General features: G+C 44.3%; 1 protein-coding gene across 1 annotated transcript in view; it reads right to left on the reverse strand.

The window, feature by feature from the left end:
- The window catches only part of LOC143032993 (uncharacterized), a 599,624-nt gene that overhangs the window by 572,947 nt on the left and 4,177 nt on the right, over positions 1–22,500 (reverse strand). The window contains exon 2 of the mRNA XM_076198187.1: positions 8,374–9,188. The gene's annotated coding sequence lies outside the window, so the exon portion shown is untranslated. The remainder of the gene's footprint in view (positions 1–8,373; positions 9,189–22,500) is intronic.

Here is a 22,500-nt window from a genome sequence, read left to right on the forward strand (position 1 = left end):
TTCGTGTGTATGTTTGTGAGTGTGTGCGTGTGTAAGTTCTTGAGTGTGTACGTGCATGTGTGTGTTTGTGTACGTGAATGTGTGTGTATGTTCGTGAGTGTGTGCCTGTGCAAGTTCTTGACTGTGTACATGCGTGTGTGTGTATGTTCGTGTGTGCATGCGTGTGTATGTATTCGTGTGTATGTATATGTTTGTGTACATGAGTGTGGGTTTGTTCGTATGTGTGTATGTTCTTTGGTGTAAGTATGTACGTGGGTGTGTACATGTATATGTGTGTTCGTGTGTGTGTGTGTTCGTATGTGTGTACATGTGTGTGTATGTGATCGTGTGTTTGTACATGTTTGTGCACATGTGAGTGTGTTTGTTCGTGTGTGTGTATGGGTGTGTGATAGTTTGTGTCTGTATTCGTAAGTGTGTCTGTGCATTTGTGTATATTTGTTAGTGTGTGTGTGTGTGTGTGTGTGTGTGTGTGTGTGTGTGTGTGAGCGCGTGTGTGTGTGTGTGATTCACCATGGTCTTGAATCACGTGTTGGACCCGTAATCGACGGTCATTTCCCTCCCGGAAGAGAGCTCACATGTGACCGACCTATGGGTCATGCTTTGACCTTACACGCACACACACACCCAACTCCCCGCCCACGATAGTTGGAGTAACAACCCACAACACAGCGATATTGAAATGATTTTAGCCCTGGGCGGGATTCAAACCCGGGCCGCCGTAGTGGCAGCCAGGAACTCTACCAACTGCGCCACGAGTTGTGTACATGTGTGTGTGTGATTAACTTCACCCGAGGGAAACCAACTCTCCACTGCTTCCCCTCCTCTTCCTCCTCCTCCCACCCCTCCTCCTCCTCCCCTCACTCTTACTCCTCATCTTCCTCCCCCTCTTCTTCCCTTCACTCATCCTCTTGCTCCTCTTCCTCCTCCTCTCACTCTTGCTCCTCCTCTTCCTCCTCCTCCTCTTGCCCTCACTCCTCCTCCTCCTCCTCCTCCTCCTCTATTTCACAAATGACACTTGCAATACAACCAGGAGTAATGGATGCTAAATTGTCTCGAAAACCGGTTACAAACAAACAAACAAGACAAAATATTCAAAGGATTACAAAGGCTGAGCATGCCGACAGGAGACCTTTTGGTCCATAACTAGGTCGGATGCGAAAAAATATATATATAATAATGATAAATAAAAAATAAAATAAAAATTATATTAGTATAAATAATAAAAATTCTTTCTTCAATCGCGTTCTTAATATATGGAATGGTCTACAATCTAACGTTTTTGATTGTTCGAAATATTAGAAAAACGTCTAAACGTTTAATTAGACACAAATCCTTGAGTAAAATTATTTGTTCCCTTGTGGTGTGTGTGTGATACCGGAACAGCCTTGTAAGGACCAATTGGTCTCTGTTCGTTTGTACATGGAACTCCTCCACTTCTCCTGTACTTTTTCCTCTTTCTCCTCCTCTTCCTCCTCCTCCTCCTCCTCCTCCTACTCTTCCTCCTACTCCTACTCTTCCTCCTTCTCATACTCTTCCGCCTCCTCCTCCTTCTACTCTTCCTCCTCCTTCTCTCCCTCCTCCTCTTCCTCCTCCTCTTTCTCCTCCTCCTCCTTATCTTTCTTCTCCTCCTCCTCCTTCCTCTCCTACTCTTCCTCCTTCTTCTCATACTCTTCCGCCTCCTCCTTCTCCTTCTACTCTTCAATCTCTTCCTCCTCCCCTCCTCCTCCTCCTCCCTATCTTTCTTCTTCTCCTCCTTCTCCTCCTACTCTTCCTCCTTCTTCTCATACTCTTCCGCCTCCTCCTTCCCCCTTGTCCTACTTTTCATTCTCCTCCTCTTGCTCCTCCTTCTCCTCGTCCTCCTCCTCCCTCTCCTCCTCCTCCTCCTCCTCCTCCCGTTTCTATTTCAGCGGGCTACGCTATATGAGAAACCCGCGGTGGATATTCGATTCATTATTCCTCCTCCTCCCTCTTCCTCCTCCCTTCCACTTTCCCTTCCTCGTCCTGTTCTTCCTCCCCTTCCTTCTCTTCCTCCTCTTCTTCCTCCTTTTCTTCCTCCCTCTTCCTCCTCCCCTCTTCCTCCTATTCCTCCTCCTCCCCTCCTCTCCCTCCTCTTCCCATTCCTCCTCTTTCTCCTACTCTTTCTCCTATTTTCCCTCCCCCTCGTTCCCCTCCTCCTCCTCATCTCTCTCTCCTCCTCTTCCTCCACTTCTCCCTCGTCTTCTTCCTCTTCCTTCTCCTCCTCCTCCTCCTCCCCTACTCCAACTCCTCCTCCATCTCTTCCTGCTCTGCCTTCTCTTCCTCCTCCTCCTCCTCCTCCTCCTCCTCTTCCTCCGGGCCTTCCTCCTCCGTCTCTTCCCCCTTCTCTTCCTCCGGGTCTTCCTCCTCCTCCTCTTCCTCCTCCTCCTCCTCCTCCTCCTCCTCCTCCTCGACTGACTTTACAAAGACGCATCGTTTGGTTCTCCAGTGTAAGACGTTTCTCCCATGAGAAGACTTATTGTCTCTCTCTCTCTCTCTCTCTCTCTCTCTCTCTCTCTCTCTCTCTCTCTCTCTCTCTCTCTCTCTCTCTCTCTCTCTCTCTCTCTCTCTCTCTCTCTCTCTCTCTCTCTCTCTCTCTCTCTCTCTCTCTCTCTCTAATGTCTCTATTTCTTCTCTCTCCCTCCTTCTCTTCCTCTTTCCCTGTCTCTCTTATGTCTCTAGCTTCTCTCTCTTCTCTCTCTCTCTCTTTCTCTCTCCCTCTCTCCCTCTATCCCCTTTCTCCCCCTTTCTCTTCCCTCCCTCATCTCTCTCTCTCTCCTCTCTCTCTCCCTCTCTCCCCCTCTCTCCCTCTCTCCCCTTTCTCCCCCTCTCTCTTCCCTCCCTCATCTCTCTCTCTCTCTGTCTCTCTCTCTATCTCTCTTTTCTCTCTCCTTTTCTTTTTCCTCTCTCGGTCTCTCTTTCTCTGTCTCTGCAATTTACCACTTAATATACAGTTCTTTATATGTCTATATATCTATCTGTCTCTCTCTCTCTCAATCTCGGGAAAACAAAGCTTCAAGAGTGATGTATTCTTCTCCTCGTCCTCCTCCTCCTCCTCCTCCTCCTCCTCTTCCTCCTCCTCTTCCTCCTCTTTCTCCATACCTCCGTGCCGCATCACCATTCGTGTTGTACAATTAGAGCAATCAAATAGATAAATAAGTAGATAATAGATAAGATAGATAGCCCAAATATGTTAAAAGATAACGAGGGAAGTAGCATCCGCCACTGACCCTTCCCTTCCCTTCTCTTACCTTTCTTACCTTTCCTTTCCTTCAACTCCCATCCCTTACCTTCCCTTCCCTTCCCTTCCCTTCTCTTACATTTCCTTCCCTCTCTTCCCTTTCCTTCCCTTTCCTTCCCTTCTCTTACCTTTCTTACCTTTCCTTCCTTTCAGCTCTCATCCCTTACCTTCCCTTCCCTTCCCTTACCTTCTCTTACATTTCCTTCCCTTCAACTCCCATCCCTTACTTTCCCTTCCCTTACCTTCTCTTACCTTCCCTTCCCTTCCCTTCCCTTCAACTCTCATCCCTTACCTTCTCTTCCCTTACCTTCTCTTTTTACATTTCCTTCCCTTAACTCCCATCCCTTACTTTCCCTTCCCTTACCTTCTCTTACCTTTCTTACCTTCCCTTCCACTCCCATCCCTTACCTTCCCTTACTTTCTCTTACATTTCCTTCCCTTAACTCCCCTCCCTTCCCTTACCTTCTCTTACCTTCCCTTCAATCCCCATCCCTTGCCTTACCTTTACCCCTCATTCCTTACCATTCCTTCCCTTCCATTCACATCCTCTTCACCTCTCTTTCCTCTCCTTACCTTCCCTTACCTTCCCTTTCCTGTCCTTACTTTCCTTTCCCTTCCCTTTCCTTCACCTGTCATCCCTTCCCTTCCCTTCACCTCCCATCCCTTGACTTCCCTCTCCTTACCTTTCCTTACCTTTCCTTTTCTTACCTTTCCTTCCCTTGCCTTACCTTCCTTTCCCTTCCCTTCCTCTCCCTCCCCTTCTCTGCCCTTTCTCTCACCACCCGGCTGACATACACACACACACACACACACACACACACACACACACACACACACACACACACACACACTTCCCGTAGACTTGGAAGATTGAAAACTTATGTTCAATAGAAGAGTACTGATCTCTTTCAACTTCTACTCTCTCTCTCTCTCTGCCTCTCTCTCTCTCTCTCTCTCTCTCTCTCTCTCTCTCTCTTCCCTCTCTCATGTCTATCTCTCTCTTCCCTCTCTCATGTCTCTCTCTCTCTTTCTCTCTCTCTCTCTCTCTCTCTCTCTCTCTCTCTCTCTCTCTCTCTCTCTCTCTCTCTCTTCCCTCTCTCTCTCTCTCTCTCTCTCTCTCTCTCTCTCTCTCTCTCTCTCTTCCCTCTCTCTCTCTCTTCCCTCTCTCTCTCTCTCTCTCTCTCTCTCTCTCTCTCTCTCTCTCTCTCTCTCTCTTCCCTCTCTCATGTCTATCTCTCTCTTCCCTCTCTCATGTCTCTCTCTCTCTCTCTCTCTCTCTCTCTCTCTCTCTCTTCCCTCTCTCATGTCTATCTCTCTCTCTATCTCTCTCTCTCTCTCTCTCTCTCTCTCTCTCTCTCCCTCCTTTACCATCGGAAGCGTGCTGGTCTCGTATTTATTTAGTTGTGGGTTCGAATCCCGCACTCCTCTCCGATTCCCAACAGTGACTGTTAGTTACCTGCCCCAACAGTCTTCCTAAAGGGCAAAGGTGACGGCTTCGGCCGCAGCTACTCAGCGTCTCCTGGTGTAAGCTCCTCACCTCTGCCACCTTCTCTATTCTTAACTAAAGAGAAAAAGGGATATGAAGAGAAGAAGAAGGAGGAGGAGGAGGAAGAAGAGAAGAGGAGTAGGAGAATGAAGAGAAGGAGGAGGAGGAAGGGAATCAGGAGTATGGGGTGGAGAAGAAATAGAGGAGGAGGAGGAGGAGAAGAGGAGTAGGAGAATGAAAAGAAGGAGGAGGAGGAAGGGAATCAGGAGTATGAGGTGGAGAAGAAATAGAGGAGGAGGAGGAGGAGGAGGAGGGGGAAAGAAGACGGGTAGGAGAATGAAGAGAAGGAGGAGGAGGAGGAGGAAGGGAATCAGGAGTGCGAGGTGGAGAAGAAATAGAGCAGTAGGGGGAAGAGAAGAGGAGTAGGAGAGTGAAGAGAAGGAGGAGGAGGAGGAAGGGAATCAGGAGTATGAGGTAGAGAAGTAATAGAGCAAGAGGAGGAAGAGCAGAATGAAGAGGAGGTGGAGAGGGAAGAGAAGAGGAGTAGGAGAACGAAAAAAAGGAGGAGGAGGAAGGGAATCGGGAGTATGTGGTGGAGAAGCAATAGAGCAGCAGGAGGAGGAGGAGGAGGAGGAGAGCTAAAGGACCACCTCTGTCTTCCCACCTCTTCAGGATGATATTACCTCTCGGGTATAGAAGCGCTGGTGAAAGTCTATCTCCAGTCGTTTTTTTATTATTATTATTATTATTATTATTATTATTATTATTATTATTATTTTTTTTTTTTTTTTTTTTTTTTTTTTTTTAAATATCCAATGTTCCTTCTTCGTTTTCATTATGAATGTACAGTTCGGCGTAATTCCGTAGCGGACAAGTGTATGGTCTGCCGCTGTCGCACAAATATCCGTTCGGCGTTCCTCACGTTCTCCCGGAACGATAGATCGTGCCGCCCCGGCCTGCGTGGCCTGCGCGGCCTGCGTGGCCTACGTGACCTGCTTGACCTAGCCTGGCCTGCCTGAGTGCCGGTCGGTGCTTCTCTTGTTTACTAGCTGGTCAGTCTTAGGGTCTGAAGGAGGAGGAGGAGGAGGAGGAGGAAGGAAGACATAGAAGAAAGAAGAGAAGAGGAAGAGAGAGAATTGAGGATGAAAGGGTAGTAAGAAGAGGAGGAGGAGGAAGGGAAGGAAGGGTGACAGGAGGAGGAGGCGGAAGAGGAGGAATAGAAGGAAGGTTAAGAGGAGGAGGAGGAGGAAGAGGAGAAGGAATGGTAAGAGGAGAAGGAGGAGGAAGAGAAAGAAGGGTAAGAGGAGAAGGAGGAGGAAGAGAAGGAAGGGTAAGAGGAGGAATAGGAGGAAGGTTAAGAGGAGGAGGAAGAGGAGAAGGAATGGTAAGAGGAGGAAGCGAAAGAAGTGTAAGAGGAGGAGGAGGAGGAGGAAGAGGAAGAGAAGGAAGATAAGAGGAGGAGAAGGAGAGGGAGAATGAGGAAGAAAGGGAAGGGTAAGAGGAGGAGGAAGAGAAGGAAGGGTAAGAGGAGGAGGAGGAGGAGGAGGAAGAAGGAAGACATAGAAGAAAAAAGAAAAGAGGAGGAGAGAGAATTGAGGATGAAAGGGTAGTAAGAAGAGGAGGAGGAGGAAGAGAAGGAAGGGTAAGAGGAGGAATAGAAGGAAGGTTAAGAGGAGGAGGAGGAGGAAGAGGAGAAGGAATGGTAAGAGGAGAAAGGAGGAGGAGGAAGAGAAGGAAGTGTAAGAGGAGAAGGAGGAGGAGGAGGAAGAGAAGGAAGAGTAAGAGGAGGAATAGAAGGAAGGTTAAGAGGAGGAGGAGGAGGAAGAGGAGAAGGAATGGTAAGAGGAGGAAGCGAAAGAAGGGTAAGAGGAGGAGGAGGAAGAGGAAGAGAAGGAAGATAAGAGGAGGAGGAGAAGGAGAGGGAGAATGAGGAAGAGAGGGAAGGGTAAGAGGAGGAGGAAGAGAAGGAAGGGTAAGAAGAGGAGGAGGAGGAGAAAGAAGGATAAGAGGAGGAGGAGGAGAAGGAAGGGTAAGACGAGGAGGGGGAAGATATGAAAGGATAAGATTAGGAGGAGGAGGAGGAGAAGGAAAGAAGGGTAAGAGGAGGAGAAGAAGAACAAAAGGGCAAGAGGAGGAGGAGGAAGAGATGGAAGGCTAAGAGGAAGAGGAAAAAGGAAATAAGGGATATGAAGAGGAGAAAAAAGAAGAGGAAGAAGGGGAAGAAGAAAGGGCATGAGGAAGAGAAGAGGAGTAGGAGAATGAAGGAGAGGAGGAGGAGGAGGAGATGGGAATCAGGAGTATGAGGTGGAGAAGAAATAGAAGAGGAGGAGGAGGAAGAGAAGGGAAGTAGGAACAGTAGTAGTAGTAGTAGTAGTAGTAGGAAGAGGAGGAGGAGGAGGTGGAGAAGAAATAGAGCAGGAGGAGGAGGAGGAGGAGGAGGAAGAGAAGAGTAGGAAGAGTAATAGAAGGAGAATGAAGGGAAGGAGGAGGAGGAGGGGAATCAGAAGTATGAGGTGGAGGAGGAGGAGGAGGATAAGAAGGAGGAGGAGAAGGGGGAGAAGTAGGGGGAAGAGAAGAGGAGTAGTAGTAGTAGGAGGAGGAGGAAAGGAGGAAGAGGAGTGGAGGGGAGGAGGAAGAGGAGGAGGAGAAGGGGGTAGAAGTAGGAAGAAGAGAAGAGTAGTAGGAGGAGGAAAGGAGGAAGAGGAGGGGAGGGGAGGAGGAGGAAGAGGAGGGGAGGGGAGGAGGAGGAAGAGGAGAGAGAGTAGTAGTAGTAGTAGTAGGAGGAGGAGGAAAGGAGGAAGAGGAGGGGGAGTAGGAGGAGGAGGAGGAGGAAGAGGCCTCTTAGCCCCAGTTTGCATTTGGACTGGGTGTTGTTTGTTTACCCCCCGGGGTGGGGGGGGGAAGGGGGGGAGGATTCTGGCCTCGTCCATCGTCGAGGCTTAACATTGAAGGTTTATGGACCGGAGGCGAAGTCCAAGAAAAAGAGAGAGAGAGAGAGAGGGAGAGAGGAGAGAGAAAGGAAGGAGGAGAGTGGGAGGGAATATGCACTACACAGTTGTCATATTGTATACACTTATTCATATGTAAATGTATGCATGTAAATATATCCGTGTATATATGTATACACACACACTATACAAGGATTTAAGATCAAACTGGATGCTGAAAGATACAAAAGCGGGTTACTACGAGCATAGCTTTCTTCCCGTAAAATACAACTAGGTAAATACACACATACACACACACACACACACACATGTATATATATATATATCTATATATATATAATATATATATATATATATATATATGGAAATAAACTCATCTGCTGGGATTCGAACCCTCACCTGAGCGGCTTGCGTTTTACAAGACGAAGATCGTATCATCACGCCATCCTGACCCTTCAAAACAAAACGACTTAGTTCACGGCCCAGTCGTTCCGCCGAGGGCACCCGGGTGGAACGTGGTATGTACTGTATTTCATCAAATCCTTTATGCAGGCTAGTCTTCCGACAAGTGTTTGTGTCAATTGACATTTGTGTGTGTATGATATGATGTATGCATGCGTATATGTACATAAACACATATGTATTTATAAAGTTACAGTACATTTAGGTACACATGTACTCACCGAAGTAGAAGACGCTATCAATGACCGTAGAATGGGACTTCCCCGCCGTGACGAAGTAAAACTGGAGTTTGTTGGAGAGGACGGGAGTCGTGTTGAAGGGAACGGTGGAGGAGTTGGGGGAGTGATTGTCTCACCCCAGTTTTGTGGGGGAAGGGGGCAATTTTTTTTTTTTTTTTTTTTTTTTAATACAAATTTCTTGATGGTTTTAAATCCGGTTTTAGCAAAATTAAAATTGTCCTATTAAGCGACCGTGCTATTTGGAACTAGATTTTATAATTGGTGTTCTAAGAGTCAGACCAGTTAGCTTAGTCTTGTTAGAGAAAATTGACATAAACGAAGAACAGAAGTCAAGAATGATGAACAGGAAGAACTATTCGGTTGAAGAACAAGAGATAAAACAGGATTTTTTTTTTTTTTTTTTTTTTTTTTTTTTTTTTTTTTTTTTTTTTTTTTTTTTTTTTTTTTTTTTTTTTTTTTTTTTTTTTTTTTTTTTTTTTTTGTGCAAACCCCAAGGTCAAGGATCCTGAAAGAAGAAGGATTTCTTAAGGATAAGGATTCCCCGTAAGAGGGACCCCCAGTTCCTCAGCAGGATCCTTCGAAGGAAGGACTTTCTCTAGGCGGGGTCTCCAGCTGTGAGCTTTCTTCGGGAATACAATTTTCTTCACTTTGCCTTTTGAAGTTTTCGAAAACAACTTTCTTGAAGGTCACATATTTTTTTCTTGTTATTTCTTGCAAATGCGAAAGTCTGTTCCTGTCACCGAATATATTTTCATCCTCATAAGTTGAAACACATCCTCATAAGTATTTTCTTAACTCTGGAAAAAAGACAAACGAAGTTGGAGCTAATGTGTCGATAAAATGGGAGAGGGAATTTTTGCAATTGTTAACACCTATTTGTAATATATATATATATATATATATATATATATATATATATATACACACATATGTGTGTGTGTTAGAACTGGGGGCGTTATCGCCGGAGAGGTAGTGCGTTACCGCCAAATCTAGGGTGCGTTACCAATTTTGAGTTCCCTAGAGCGGTCCGCGTTACTGCGCATGTGCATACGAATATGTATATACATATACGCAATATGTATACGCAGAATGTTCGGTAACGCACTACCTGTCCGGCGGTAACGCGCCCAGCTCTGGTGTGTGTGTATACGATATAAACATGTATGTGTACGTATGTATATATATATATACATGTGTGTGTGTGTGTGTGTGTGTGTGTGTGTGTGTGTGTGTGTGCACATATATTTGTCTACATGTAAATGCAACCATTAACGCAAGTCAGAGGACATGAAAGCGGGAACAAAAGTGAGAGTGGGAGGATTGGGAGAGTATGTGGAGTAGGTCGGGGAGGGAGTGGAGGGGAGAGTAAGTGCGTGGGTGTAAACGAGGCTGGGGGAGGAGATGGGGGGATACGGGGCGAACGAGGGAAAGTGTGATCATGTCAGTATGTATCTGCGTGTGGGAGTTGGGGGAAGAGGGAGGGAGTGGGAAGTGGGTGAGGGAGTGCCTGTTAGCCTGGATATGTGGACGTGGCTATGTCGTGTGAGTGTATTGGAATCCATAGGAGTGCGTTGATGAAAAGAGAGAGTGAGAGAGAGAGAGAGAGAGAGAGAGAACACAATAAATCCAAAGAAAATGAAAAAGAAAATAGAGAATGGAAGAGAAAAAGAGAAAGCTAGTGGGGGAAAGGGAGAGAGGGAGGGAGAGAGTGGAGGAAGGAGAGGGAGAGAGTGGAGAGAAGGAGGGAATGAGTGGAGAAAGGAGAGGGAGAGAATGGAGAATGGAAAGAGGAAGGAGAGAGAGGAAGGAAGAGATTGGAGAAAGGAAAGGGAGAGAATGGGGAGAGGAAAGAGAGAGAGGGTGGGAGAGAGTGGAGAAAGGAAAGGGAGAGAGGAAGGAAAAGAGTGAAGAAAGGAAAGGGAGAGAATGGAGAAAGGAAGGGGAGAGAATGGAGAGAGGAAGAGGGGGAGTGGAGAGAGGGAGGGAGAGAGTGGAGAAAGGAAAGGGAGAGAGGAAGGAAAAGAGTGAAGAAAGGAAAGGGAGAGAGTGGAGAGAGGAAAGGGAGAGAGTGGAGAAAGGAAAGAGAGAGACTGGAGAGAGGAAGAGGGGGAGTGGAGAGAGGGAGGGAGAGAGTGGAGAAAGAAAAGTGAGAGAGTGGAGTGAGGAAAGGGAGAGAGGGAGGAAATGGGTGGAGAAAGGAGAGGGAGAGAGTGGAGAAAGGAAAAGGAGAGAATGGAGAAAGGAAGAGGGAGAATGGAAAGAGGAAAGAGAGAGAGGGAGGAAGAGAGAAATGGAGAGAGGAGAGAGAGGGAGGGAGAGAGGAAAGTGAGAGAGTGGATATAATGGAAAAGACAGTGAGCAAAGAGGATTAGATAAAGGAAGTTTAGAATTTAGTTACAAGGTTAAAAGATGAGAAGTAACCGTGTGTTGAAGAACAGGACGTCGGGTATGTTTGCTCCCCAGTCGCATGAGGTTGACGTCGGAGAGGAGCACAAGGACCCAAGAAAAATGTGTGTCAGACTTTATATATTTCATATTGGCAAAAACTGGTTTACCAGAAGAGAGGCTAACGAATGGAATAGACTAGATAACCATGTAGTAAGCGCTGAAACTATCGGTTGTTTGAAGAGAAGGTTAGATAAATATGGATGATGGGTGGAAATTGATATTGAACTGCCTAGTGCAGGCCTTATGGTCTCTTGCAGTCTTCTACAGTCTTAGGATCCTATGTTCGTTATCCCGGTTAACACCACACTATATATATATATATATATATATATATATATATATATATATATATATTATAGATGAAGAGACTATTTTTGTCCCGAGTTCACTTCTCGGCTGAAATAGGTTGAAAACCATCCTGGCTTCGTTTTCTTTGAGCTTTTTCCCTTTTATTTTATTTTATTTTATTTTCTATTTTTATTTTCATTTTTTTCATCCGACCTAGCTGTGGACCAAAATGTCTCCTGTCGGAATTCTCTTCCTTTGTAATCCTTTGGTTGGTTGTACGTCTCGCGCTGTGGGAAAATGCTACAAGGATCTACAGTGCCAGGGACACTGTAGGGACACTACAGTGCCAGGAGCTACAGGGGAACTACAATCCCATGAGCTACAGGAACTACAAGAGCGCTACAGTTCAGAAAACTACAGGGACACTGCAATTCTAAGAGCTACAGGGACACTACAGTGTTAATAGATACAGGGACACTTCAGTTCCAAAAACTACATAAGAACATAAGAACATAAGAAATAAAGGAGACTGCAAAAGACCATAAGGCCTACACTAGGCAGCTCCGTATCCATCACCACCTGTCGTCCCCATCCATAAAGTTGTCTAATCGTTTTTTAAAACAACTGATAGTTTCAGCGCTTACTACGTGGTTACTAAGTTTATTCCATTCATCGACCACCCTATTTGTAAACCAATTCTTGCCTATTTCCTACAGGGACATTACAGTTCTAAGAGCTACAGGGACACTTAAGTTCTAAAACCTACAGGGACACTACAGTGTCAAAAACTACAGGGACACTTCAGTCCAAAGAGCTTCAGGGACACTACAGTGTCAAGTGCTACAGGGACACTTCATTTCCAAAATCTACAGGGACACTACAGTGTCAAAAGCTATAGGGACAATACAGCTCCGAAAGCTACAGGAACACTACAGTTCCAAAAACTACAGGGAATGTAGTGTCAAAATCTACAGGGGCACTACAGCTCCGAAAGCTACAGGAGCACTACAGTTCCAAAACTACAGTGTCAAAAGCGACAGGGACACTACAGTTACAGAACCTACAAGAACACTACAGTTCGCAAACCTACAGGGACACTACAGTGTCAAAAGCTACACGGACAATACAGCTCCGAAAGCTACAGGAGCACTACAGTTCCAAAAACTACAGGGACTGTAGTGTCAAAAGCGACAGGGACATTACAGTTGCAGAACCTACAGGGACACTACAGTTCGAAAACCTACAGGGACACTACAGTTCCAAAACCTACAGGGACACTACAATTACAGAAACTACTGGGACACTACAGTTCCAAAAACTACAGGGGCTGTAGTGTCAAAAGCGACAGGGACACTACAGTTACAAAACCTACAGGGACACTAGTTACAAAACCTACAGGGACACTACAGTTACAAAAACTACAGGAACACTACAGTTACAATACCTCCAGGGACACTACATTTACAAAAGCTACAGGGCCACTACAGCTCCGAAAGCTACAGGAGTACTACAGTTACAAAAATTACAGGGACTGTAGTGTCAAAAGCGACAGGGACACTACAGTTACAGAACCTACAGGGACACTACAGTTACAGAACCTACAGGGACACTACAGTTACAGAATCTACAGGAACACTACAGTTACAGAATCTACAGGGACACTACAGTGCCAGGAGCCTCAAGGGGATCTTCCATTCCCAGGAGCGACTCCTGTTCTGGAGTTCGAGTCTTGACCTTCATCCTCGATCTGACCCGGAGGTCACGTGACCACCATAGGCTGGTTATCGTGCAAAATTTAAATTCGAGTTTATTTAACTATACCTATGCATTTATTTATTTTACTTATTATTATTCATATCATTATATTTTTTATTATTATTATTATTATTATTATTATTATTTTATTTTTTTTTTTAGCACTATTTTTTCGCATCCGACCCAGTTATGGACCAAAAGGTCTCCTGTCGTTATGCCGCCTTTGTAATCCTTTGTAAACACTCAATGTCGTCAGAAAATTGCATTTAAATGATCTTTGATTAGGTTGTAGGTCAAGGCCTTTATAGGTGATTATGACATAGTTTAACGTCACATACTACCCCCCTATCGGGAGGCTAGGACGGTGCCCCTTACAGAGCACTTTGTAACATTGAATTTAATGAACCGTGAACTTAGTGCAACTTCGCCGGTAGCAGGGTTCGAACCGTCATCCTCTCGACCTTCGCTGCACCTCACGACGCCCGAACCCGCTCAGTCAGAGAGGGATTCCTTTATAGATATGTTGTTCTTATTTTCAAAAATTAGCGTTGTAAGACAATGTCCATCATATTAATTATCGGACAGAAAAATATGTTGGATAATATTTTTTTGCCATTTTCTCACAGTATAGGAAGCTTTGTTCCAATAACCTTTTTCGTTAAATGAAGTTCGTATTTTTTTCATAATTTATCGTTTGCGATTTATTAACGTTATTTTCGTTCGACGATGGTGTCTTGAACGTAACATGCGTCACTCCTACACCAGGGTGATACACTTTATCAATATTATTCAAGCTGACGCCAGGTGATTTTATTCATCCGAGTTGGGATGAAAACGGTGATTTACGCTCCCTACCCCCTCACCCCATCCGCTAACCCCCAACCCCCAACTTTAGTATAATATATACATATATAAATATATATATATATATATACTTTATTATATGCACTTTAATTCTAAGCCATCAATATCGGAAGAACCGTGGAGGCACATGAAGAAATTGAAACGTGGTACGCCCGAATTTCTGCAGGTGCCTCCACGGTTCTTCCGATGTTGATGGCTTAGAATTAAAGTGTACTGTGGTTGATAAACATGTATCTCTAGTCACTGGGACCCATTCAGTGTTGTACATATATATATATATATATATATATATATATATATACATATATATATATATATATATATTTATTTATTTATTGGTGGCCGGCATTCTTCCTTGCGTAGAGACTCCAGTTATACGAAGATTAATAATACGTGCCTGCGGGCCGTAGGGGTGTCACTGCATTCTCGTTACCCTAAACGGGCCCGCAAAGAAGAGGTTCATCCTTTTGGATATGACTTCATGTTTTGAACAGCGCCATTAGGCCCTGTTCACACAAGCGGTTTGAACCGCGGCGGTTAAATTACGATGTGAGTTGGAGACGTTCACACACAACCACTCAGTTTTTCTTCGACTATGCGGTGCTGCCGCGGTTTCCGCGCGGTTCTAACCGCTAGTGTGAACAGGGGCTTAATCTCTTTCGTTTAACTTGGGGGGAATGGTGGATTCCTTAGGCTGAATAAAATCGTCTGGCGACAGCTAGAACAAGTTTGTATATCGTCAGAAGGCCAGCTGTCGATCTTTTGAATCTTGAAAAAATTACCTTGACGTTTGACCTTGACCTTTAATCATTGACCTTTAATCATTGACTCATCGATGTGACCTTCAAATATAATCACATTAAAGAAACTACAATGGACCTTTGTAACAGTTATATCGACTTGTTAACTTTACTTTTGAGCTGTAGTATTTGAGAAAAGTCGTTAATGATTATCTGACCTCGCAGTAACATAGTGACCTTAATTGTTTTTAACGACTTTGACCTTACAAGGTCGTTAAAGGGGATCCTGTCGTCATGACATAATCGAGGCTACCAATTACCATTCACTGCTTTTTCAAACAAATTGTGATTGCTGTAACATACAGAGGCGGCGGCCATTTTGTTTTTTTTATAAATAGATTACAAAAGGTCACGACTGAGGTCATCTGGGTCAGGTCGTTACGAAGGCTATTGATCCAGAGGGGGGCAATCTCCCGTCTCGCCTTTGACTACAGAATGAGCTAATTCCACGCTTAAGTGAATTAATTAGAACCTTTGGGAAGTTAAATGGAAGTAAGAGTGTGCGACAGGGATGTGTTATGTCTCCGGAATTGTTCAATGTGTCTTGGTGAGCTTTTGGTGTGAGCAGGTGGAGAAACCTCCTCACAAGGCTCCTGTCTCCATATGAAACAACCCTTGATGGAGGTGGAGGCGAAGGGGACGGCCACAGAAGAATTCATGACTGGGGCAAATTGATCACGACTGTCGAGCTCGAGTTGTTTGGACTGGGATGGAAGGGTGGCTGCATGGGAGATTGCTCGTCGGAGAGACCATGGGGACTGGTGTAGGTGTGTGAGTGAAGTAAAGCGCTTCCTGGCGTATGACATCCAGTTGATGATAAGGTGAAGTGGTTTGAGGAAGGGGACGTGTATTTGGGAACAAGAAAAGGAGATGGAAACTCAAAGAATAAGGGCCGCACGGTAGCCCAGTGGATACCGTCACGAACTCGTGAGGAGGTGGTCATGAGTTCGATTCCCGGCGCATGCCGTATGCTATGTCGCGTTGGTTCCCGACAGTCCTGGCTAGGCGGAGAGGCGACGCAACATGGGCCTTAAAAAAAAAAAAAAAAAAAAAAAAAAAAAAAAAAAAAAAAAAAAAAAAAAAAAAAGCAACTGACAGAGCTTTTGCTCTACCAGAGGTTTCTCACTTCCCACCGCGTGGGAGTGGAGTGGTGAGTTAAAGAATGACAAGTGAAGATGGGGAATATATCTGTGCGCAAGGAGACTACAGAGTAGCGAAGGTATGGGAGAGTCTGTGTTGGGGGAGGGAATGAGTACATTTGATAAATTCGCTAAGCAGAACACTGTAGAAATATATCGCCTTAAGACAGGGGTCACCAATTTTTTTTTCTATTATTATTATTGTTTTATATATATATATATATATATATATATATATATATATATATATATATATATATATACTGTATATATGTACAACACTGAATGGGTCCCAGTGATTAGAGATACATTTTAACAACCACAATGCACTTTTATTCTAAGCCATCAAGGCCGAAATGCAGAAATTGAAATGTGGTACCGCCAAGGACTCGAACCCTATCCTCATGACAAGCGCGGTAGTGACTTACCAACTAGACTATCAAGGTTGTTAAAATGTGTATATATATATATATATATATATATATATATATGATTTATTTTATTTATTTATTTTATTTTATCTATTTTATTTTATCTGTTTGTTTGTTTAATTACTTATTTATTTTGTCACACCCGGCCAGATCACTTAGGGAATGACGAACGTTGGCCGTATATCCATTTTGTTCAAAACGCTTGAGTGAATACACAAAAAATATTCATTTATCAATGCACAAAATAACCAAAGCGATAAAAGTCGAACACAAAAAAATAAATACAACAACTATATTCATTTACAAAAAAATAAAATAAGATAAAATAAAGATAAAATAAAATAGAATAAAAAACTAATAAAAGGCCCATGGGTCGGATTCAGCCCGTGGTCCTATTTTGGTGACCTCCCGCAACCCCCCTCCACACCAGTAACCGGCAACAATCCTCGAGTTTCCGTCAGATCTCTCTGGGATGACGCTTTGGATTGCTGTCTGTGTTGTGTGAGGAAGAAGAGTAGAAGAACAAGGAAGACTGGAAGGAAGTAGAGGAGGAGGAAGGGATCAGTCTGCGGTTGTCAGGTCCCTTGTGTGAAAAAGTGTGGGGGAGAAGGACATAGTCGAAGTTGATGGGTTTTTGAAAATGGCCGGTGGGGAGATGAATCTATTTGACGTCTATTTCGTAGGATCATCGTTATGTACCAGACACCCATCGTTGGTCCCAGAATGGAAGAAACGAGGGAAAAAAAAAAAAAAAAAAAAAAAAAAAAAAAAAAATTTATAAATAAATAAATGAATAAATTGATTTAATAAATAGATAAATCAAAATGGAATATGGATAAATAAGTAAATAAGATGGAATAAGTTGCGGTAAGCGAAAATAAAAAACAGAAATCCTAAAGCGCCTGAATAAATGAAAGTGAGGGTTGAAGGGGACTGTGTATGTGTGCATGTGTATGTTTGTGAATGTGTGTGTGTGTGTGTGTGTGTGACAAAGAGAGAGAGAAAAAAGAGAGAGGAATTGCGACTAACATAGAGAGTTACGAAAGGGATTGTGGACCTGAAATGCCCCAATTTTGTAATTTATTATCTTATTTATTTATTTATTTATTCATTCATCCTTTTTCGTATAGATTTGAGGTTAACCTAAGAAATCCTTAGCGTCAACGAAATACTAGAACGATTTGACCGTAATAGGTGTTTGTGTATTTAAACCACACAAATATAAAACTAAATCTTCATATCGAATAAAATCGTCTGTTATTAGCCAGACCAAGTCTAACAAGGGTGATGCAGTCAAGGTCATCATATTAAGACAGCAGGGCAGGACTCTTGGTAATGGATTTAAATTGGACAAATTTAGGTTTAAGAAGAAAATAGACAAGAACTGGTGTACTAATTGGGTGGTCAATGAATAGAATAGTCTTAGTAACCATGTAGTGAGCGCTGAAACTATTGGTTGTTTTAAGAAAAGGCTAGGGACATGGAACTGCCTAGTGTAGGCCTTATGGTCTCTTGCAGTCACCTCCATTCTTATGTCCTTATGTAGTGAGCGCTGAAACTATTGGTTGTTTTAAGAAAAGGCTAGACAACTTTATGGACAGGGATGGCAGATAGTAATGGATATGGAACTGCTTAGTGTAGGCCCTATGGTCTCTTGCGGTCTCCTGCATTCTTATGTTCTAATGATCAGGACCTCTCAGTCTGGGGTCTATAGGCCCCTGAGGCCCCATAGAAGAGTCACAAAAGAGTCCATAAATCAAAAACATATGGTCGTGGATGCTTATCGATTTTTTGGATTTTTTTAAGTTGGTCTTCAGGAGCCAAAGAAGAACAGTAATGTATAAGAGTCTCGCATACGTGACGAAAGCCAGGTTGAGAATCAAAACGTAAAAACTGAAGACGGCCTTAATTTTTTTTTTTTGGGGGGGAGGGGGGAGGGCGGGGGCAAGAGGATATATTTAGTTACATTAGTATGGTTTTAATGTATGGCAAAGGGGAATGTAGACACAAACAATAAGAATCTACAAACGAAATGTGTTAATCTATTCATAGGGTATGGAAATATATGACCTTATTGCGAGAACAAACAAACGCATTGTAAAGAAGAAAAATATTGATGTACTCTTAATGTTTGGACTAAAAAGATTAGATCTGTAGGTGAGAATAGCAAACGACAAACTAACGTGAAGACAAACAAGTGTATGGAGGACTTCAAGAAGAAGATGGATGACGCGGAAGAAGGCACTTGAAAACTAAACGAATGGGCCTGGAAGCACCGTAACTGAGACTAAAGAGTCTTCAGCCCTGGAGGAAGTCTTAAAGAGTCTCCAGCCCTGGAGGAAGAGTCTTCAAACCTGGAGGAAGAGTTTCCAGACCTGAAAGAGTTTTCAGGTCTGGAGGAAGAGTCTTCAGCCCTGGAGGAAGGGTCTTCAGACCTGTAGGAAGGGTCTTCAGACCTGGAGGAAGAGTCTTCAGACCTGGAGGAATAGTATTCAGGCTTGGAGGAAGAGTCTTCAGACCTGGAGGAAGAGTCTTTAGACCTGAAAGAGTCTTCAAACCTGGAGGAAGATTCTTCAACCCTGGAGGAAGGATTTTCAGACCTGGAGGTAGGGTCTTCAGACGTGGAGAAAGAGTCTTCAGACCCGGAGGAAGAGTCTTTATCCTTGGAGGACGAGTCTTTAGACCTGAAAGAGTCTTCAGGTCTGGAGGAAGATTCTTCAGCCCTGGAGGAAAAGTCTCCAGACCTGGAGAAAAAGTCTTCAGACCTGGAGGAAGGGTCTTCAGACCTGGAGGAAGAGTCATCAGACCTGAAGGAAGAGTCTTTAGACCTGAAAGAGTCTTCAGACCTGGAGGAAAATTCTTCAGCCCTGGAGGAAGAGTATTCAGACCTGAAGGAAGGGTCTTCATACCTGGAGAAAGAATACTCAGACCTGGAGGAAAAGACTTCAGCCCTGGAGGAAGAGTCTTCAGACCTCTAAGAAGGGTCTTCAGACCTGAAGGAAGTCTAGACTTGAAGGAAGAGTCTTCAGACCTTGATGAAGAGTCTTCAGACCTGGAGGAAGAATCTTTATCTCTGGAAGAAGAGTCTTCAGCCCAGGAGGAGGAGCCTTCAGATTTGAAGGAAGAGTCTTCAGACCTGGAGGAAGAGTCTTCATCTCTATAGGAAGAGTCTTCATCTCTAGAGGAAGAGCCTTTAGACCTGAAGGAAGAGTCCTCAGCCCTGAAGGAAGTCTTCAGCCCAGGAGGTAGAGCCTTCAGATTTGAAGGAAGAGTCTTCATCTCTGGAGGAAGGGCCTTCAGCCCCGGAGGAAGGGCCTTCAGCCCAGGAGAAAGAGTCTTCAGCCTGGAGGAAGAACCTTCAGAGGGTTTTAAACGTGACACTCTGCCAAAATCCAAGGCCAATGGACCCCCCCACCCCCAAAGGATATTGGTTTTATTTTTTCATTGTTTCAACGTGATAATAAATTCTTAATAGAATTTGCAACATAGAATGCGTGGACTGCGGTCCCATCTGTTAGCCGGTAGGGCTAAAAAAAAAAATCCAATTTGTCGACGTTTTTTGAATTGGGTTGTGTGATCAAGCGGTGGACTGAAGTTACGTTCTCCTGAAGCTGAACAGAATTCAGACGAACATGCAGGACATACAGTTCAGGAACGAGTATAGGGATGATAGGTGGTACTGGACATGGAACTGCCTAGTGTAGGCTTTATGATCTCTTGCACTCTCCTTCATTCTTATGTTCTTAAGAGAGGGAAACAAGGTAATACTGAACGATTTCTTGCTTTCCTTATGTTATATATATTTTTTCTATTCCTATTTTTTATTATCATTAGTATCATTTTCATCATTATTATTCATTTATTCATTTTGTTCATTTTGTTCATTTGTTGTAAGAAAAGGTGATTTTTTTTTTTTTTTTTTTTTTTTTCTCCGAATGTTCCACCATATTCTGGTCCAGCGGTTCTCAACACGTGGGCCGAGACCCCCCTGAGGGGACCACAGTGTTTCACAAGTGGGACCATGAGCATAAAATTGGTGGGGAGGCGACGGCTGCCCGACGATCCTATTCAGTATTGAGGTGAAGACGATGTGATGAGCCTACGACAGGAGGCGCTGCGTAGCTACGGCCGAATCCGTCACTTTTGCCCTGTTATGCGCTTTAGGGACTATTGGGGGCAGGTAACACACAGTCACTGCTGGAAATCGGAAAGGAGTGCGGGATTCGAACACACAACGAAACGAAGGCGAGACCAGCACGCTTCCGTTGACGCCAGCAGAACAAGAAGAACATATTTGAAATGCACGAGAACACAGAACAATTCATCTTTCTCTTGGCGAGGCTCGCACACTTCACCGATAAATAATTTCTTTATTTTCTCTTGTTGATGTGTACGAAGACGTATTTTAACAATTACCAGCCGAGGAAATGTTCTTCTGTTCTTACTTGCTTGTTCTTCGGGTTAAAAGTTCATCTTGACAAGTATCCGTCTTTTTCTTAATGTTTTTTTTTTCCTTTCGATTTTATATGTATCATATTTGTCTTCGATTGACCGTCTTTCCATGGCACAGGATTTGCATCTTCACTGTATCATTCTTGGCTTCTCGAAAAAAAAAAAAAAAAAAAAAAAAAAATCTTGTAAGATTTCAAAATATTTGTTTCCAATACTCTTCGTCACTGGCATCGTCCACAGGGATAGAAGCGCTGGTAAGCTACAGTCCTTAACTACAAATCGTGTATAAGTTCTAGTAACATGACCGGTGCTTAACGCTGAGTCTTATGGGATTCTGTTGGTCATTTCGAGTACCTACTCCCCCCCCTACTCCTTATTTTTCCCCTTCCACCTCCCCCTTCCCGCCTTCCCCTCCTCTTCCCCCTCCCCCTTTCCTCTCCTCCTGTCTCACTCCTCTCCCCCTCCCCCTTCTCCCTCAATTCACCCTTCCCCCCTCTTTTCCCACCCCTCTCCCCCTTCCCCCTCTCCCTCCTTTCACCCTTCTCCTTCCTCCTTTCCCACTCCTCTCCCCCTTCCCCATCCCCCTCCTTTCACCCTTCCTCTCCTCCTTTCCCACTCCTCTCCCCCTTCCCCATTCCTCTCCCCCCTTCCCCTCGTTTCCCTCTCCTCTCTCCCTCCCCCCTCGTTTCCCTCTTCTCCCCGTCCTTCCTTCGCTCCCCATCCCCCCTCCCCCCTCCTCCTTGCCCCCGATTACTGTCCCTTTGTATTTCCTCTTAAGAGAATCACTCATCCAAACAAACAATATCCCCCCATGTTACCTCCTTTGAATTGAAGGTGCAGTTGGCCAGCGTCGCATTGCAGTGTTCACATCTCATCAGTATGGACCAGCTGATGGAGCATTGGTATCAGACTCCATTCACAACAGCCACAACCACTCCCAGCACTCCACAGTCACTTGATATACACTCCACAACCATTACGCAAGCACTCCATATAAGGCTTTACCAAACCGGATTGGGCTATCATGATGTTGGAGGAAGCCTATATCGTCCCACAAGGGTTGCACGATACCCCTTTGTGTTGAATAACTCGGCTTCCTATCTTTCAGGTTAATCTTTTATGTGATACTATGTTGCAGGCTTTCCCCAAGTCCAGAAACACGGACTCCGTCCCATGGGGACAATATCCGTGGCAGTTGTAAAAGAAGAAAAATGTTGGGTAACGTGGATTATTTCCGGTCCTGAAACACAAGCCATTTCTTTTTTTTTCGAGCCTGTAGACCCTTTCTTGACTAATATTTCCGAATGGTTTACGTAAGACATTTACCAGTTTCTATTTAGTTGACCTCAATTACGTCACCTTCTTGAGAACGAAATCCTTCTTAGCTAGCTTTCTCAGCACTAGGATCCATCATTTTGGCCCTGAAGACTCCTGAGAACCTTTTTGATTGGCCAACTTGGGTTCTTCCGTGTCGCCTCCTTCTGGTAGTTTCTAATTAGTTGGCCTCATCTACGTCCCTTCTTGAGAACGAAATCCTTCTTAGCTAGCGTTCTCAGCATCAGAATCCTTTATTTTGACCCTGAAGGCTCCTGAGAACCTTTTTGATTGGCCAACTTGGGTTCTTCCGTGTCGCCTCCTTCTGGTAGTTTCTAGTTAGTTGGCCTCATCTACGTCCCTTCTTGAGAATGAAATCCTTCTTAGCTAGCGTTCTCAGCATTGGGATCCTTCATCTTGGCCCTGAAGGCTCCTGAGATCCTTTTTGATTCGCCTCCTTCTGGTCTTCAGCATCCATCTGGAGACATCATTCTTTCGAAGAGTCTTCCTTGCACCAACTTTGAACATCTCTCTCCAAGATCAGCGTTTCCCAACCTGGGGGTGCTGAAATCAATTATAGGGGTTGCTGGGACGTGATGCACACAAAAATTACATTGA

This window comes from Oratosquilla oratoria, chromosome 15 (genome assembly GCF_046742065.1).
Source record: "Oratosquilla oratoria isolate Oo_2021 chromosome 15, ASM4674206v1, whole genome shotgun sequence".
NCBI classification, from domain to species: Eukaryota; Metazoa; Arthropoda; class Malacostraca; order Stomatopoda; family Squillidae; genus Oratosquilla; species Oratosquilla oratoria.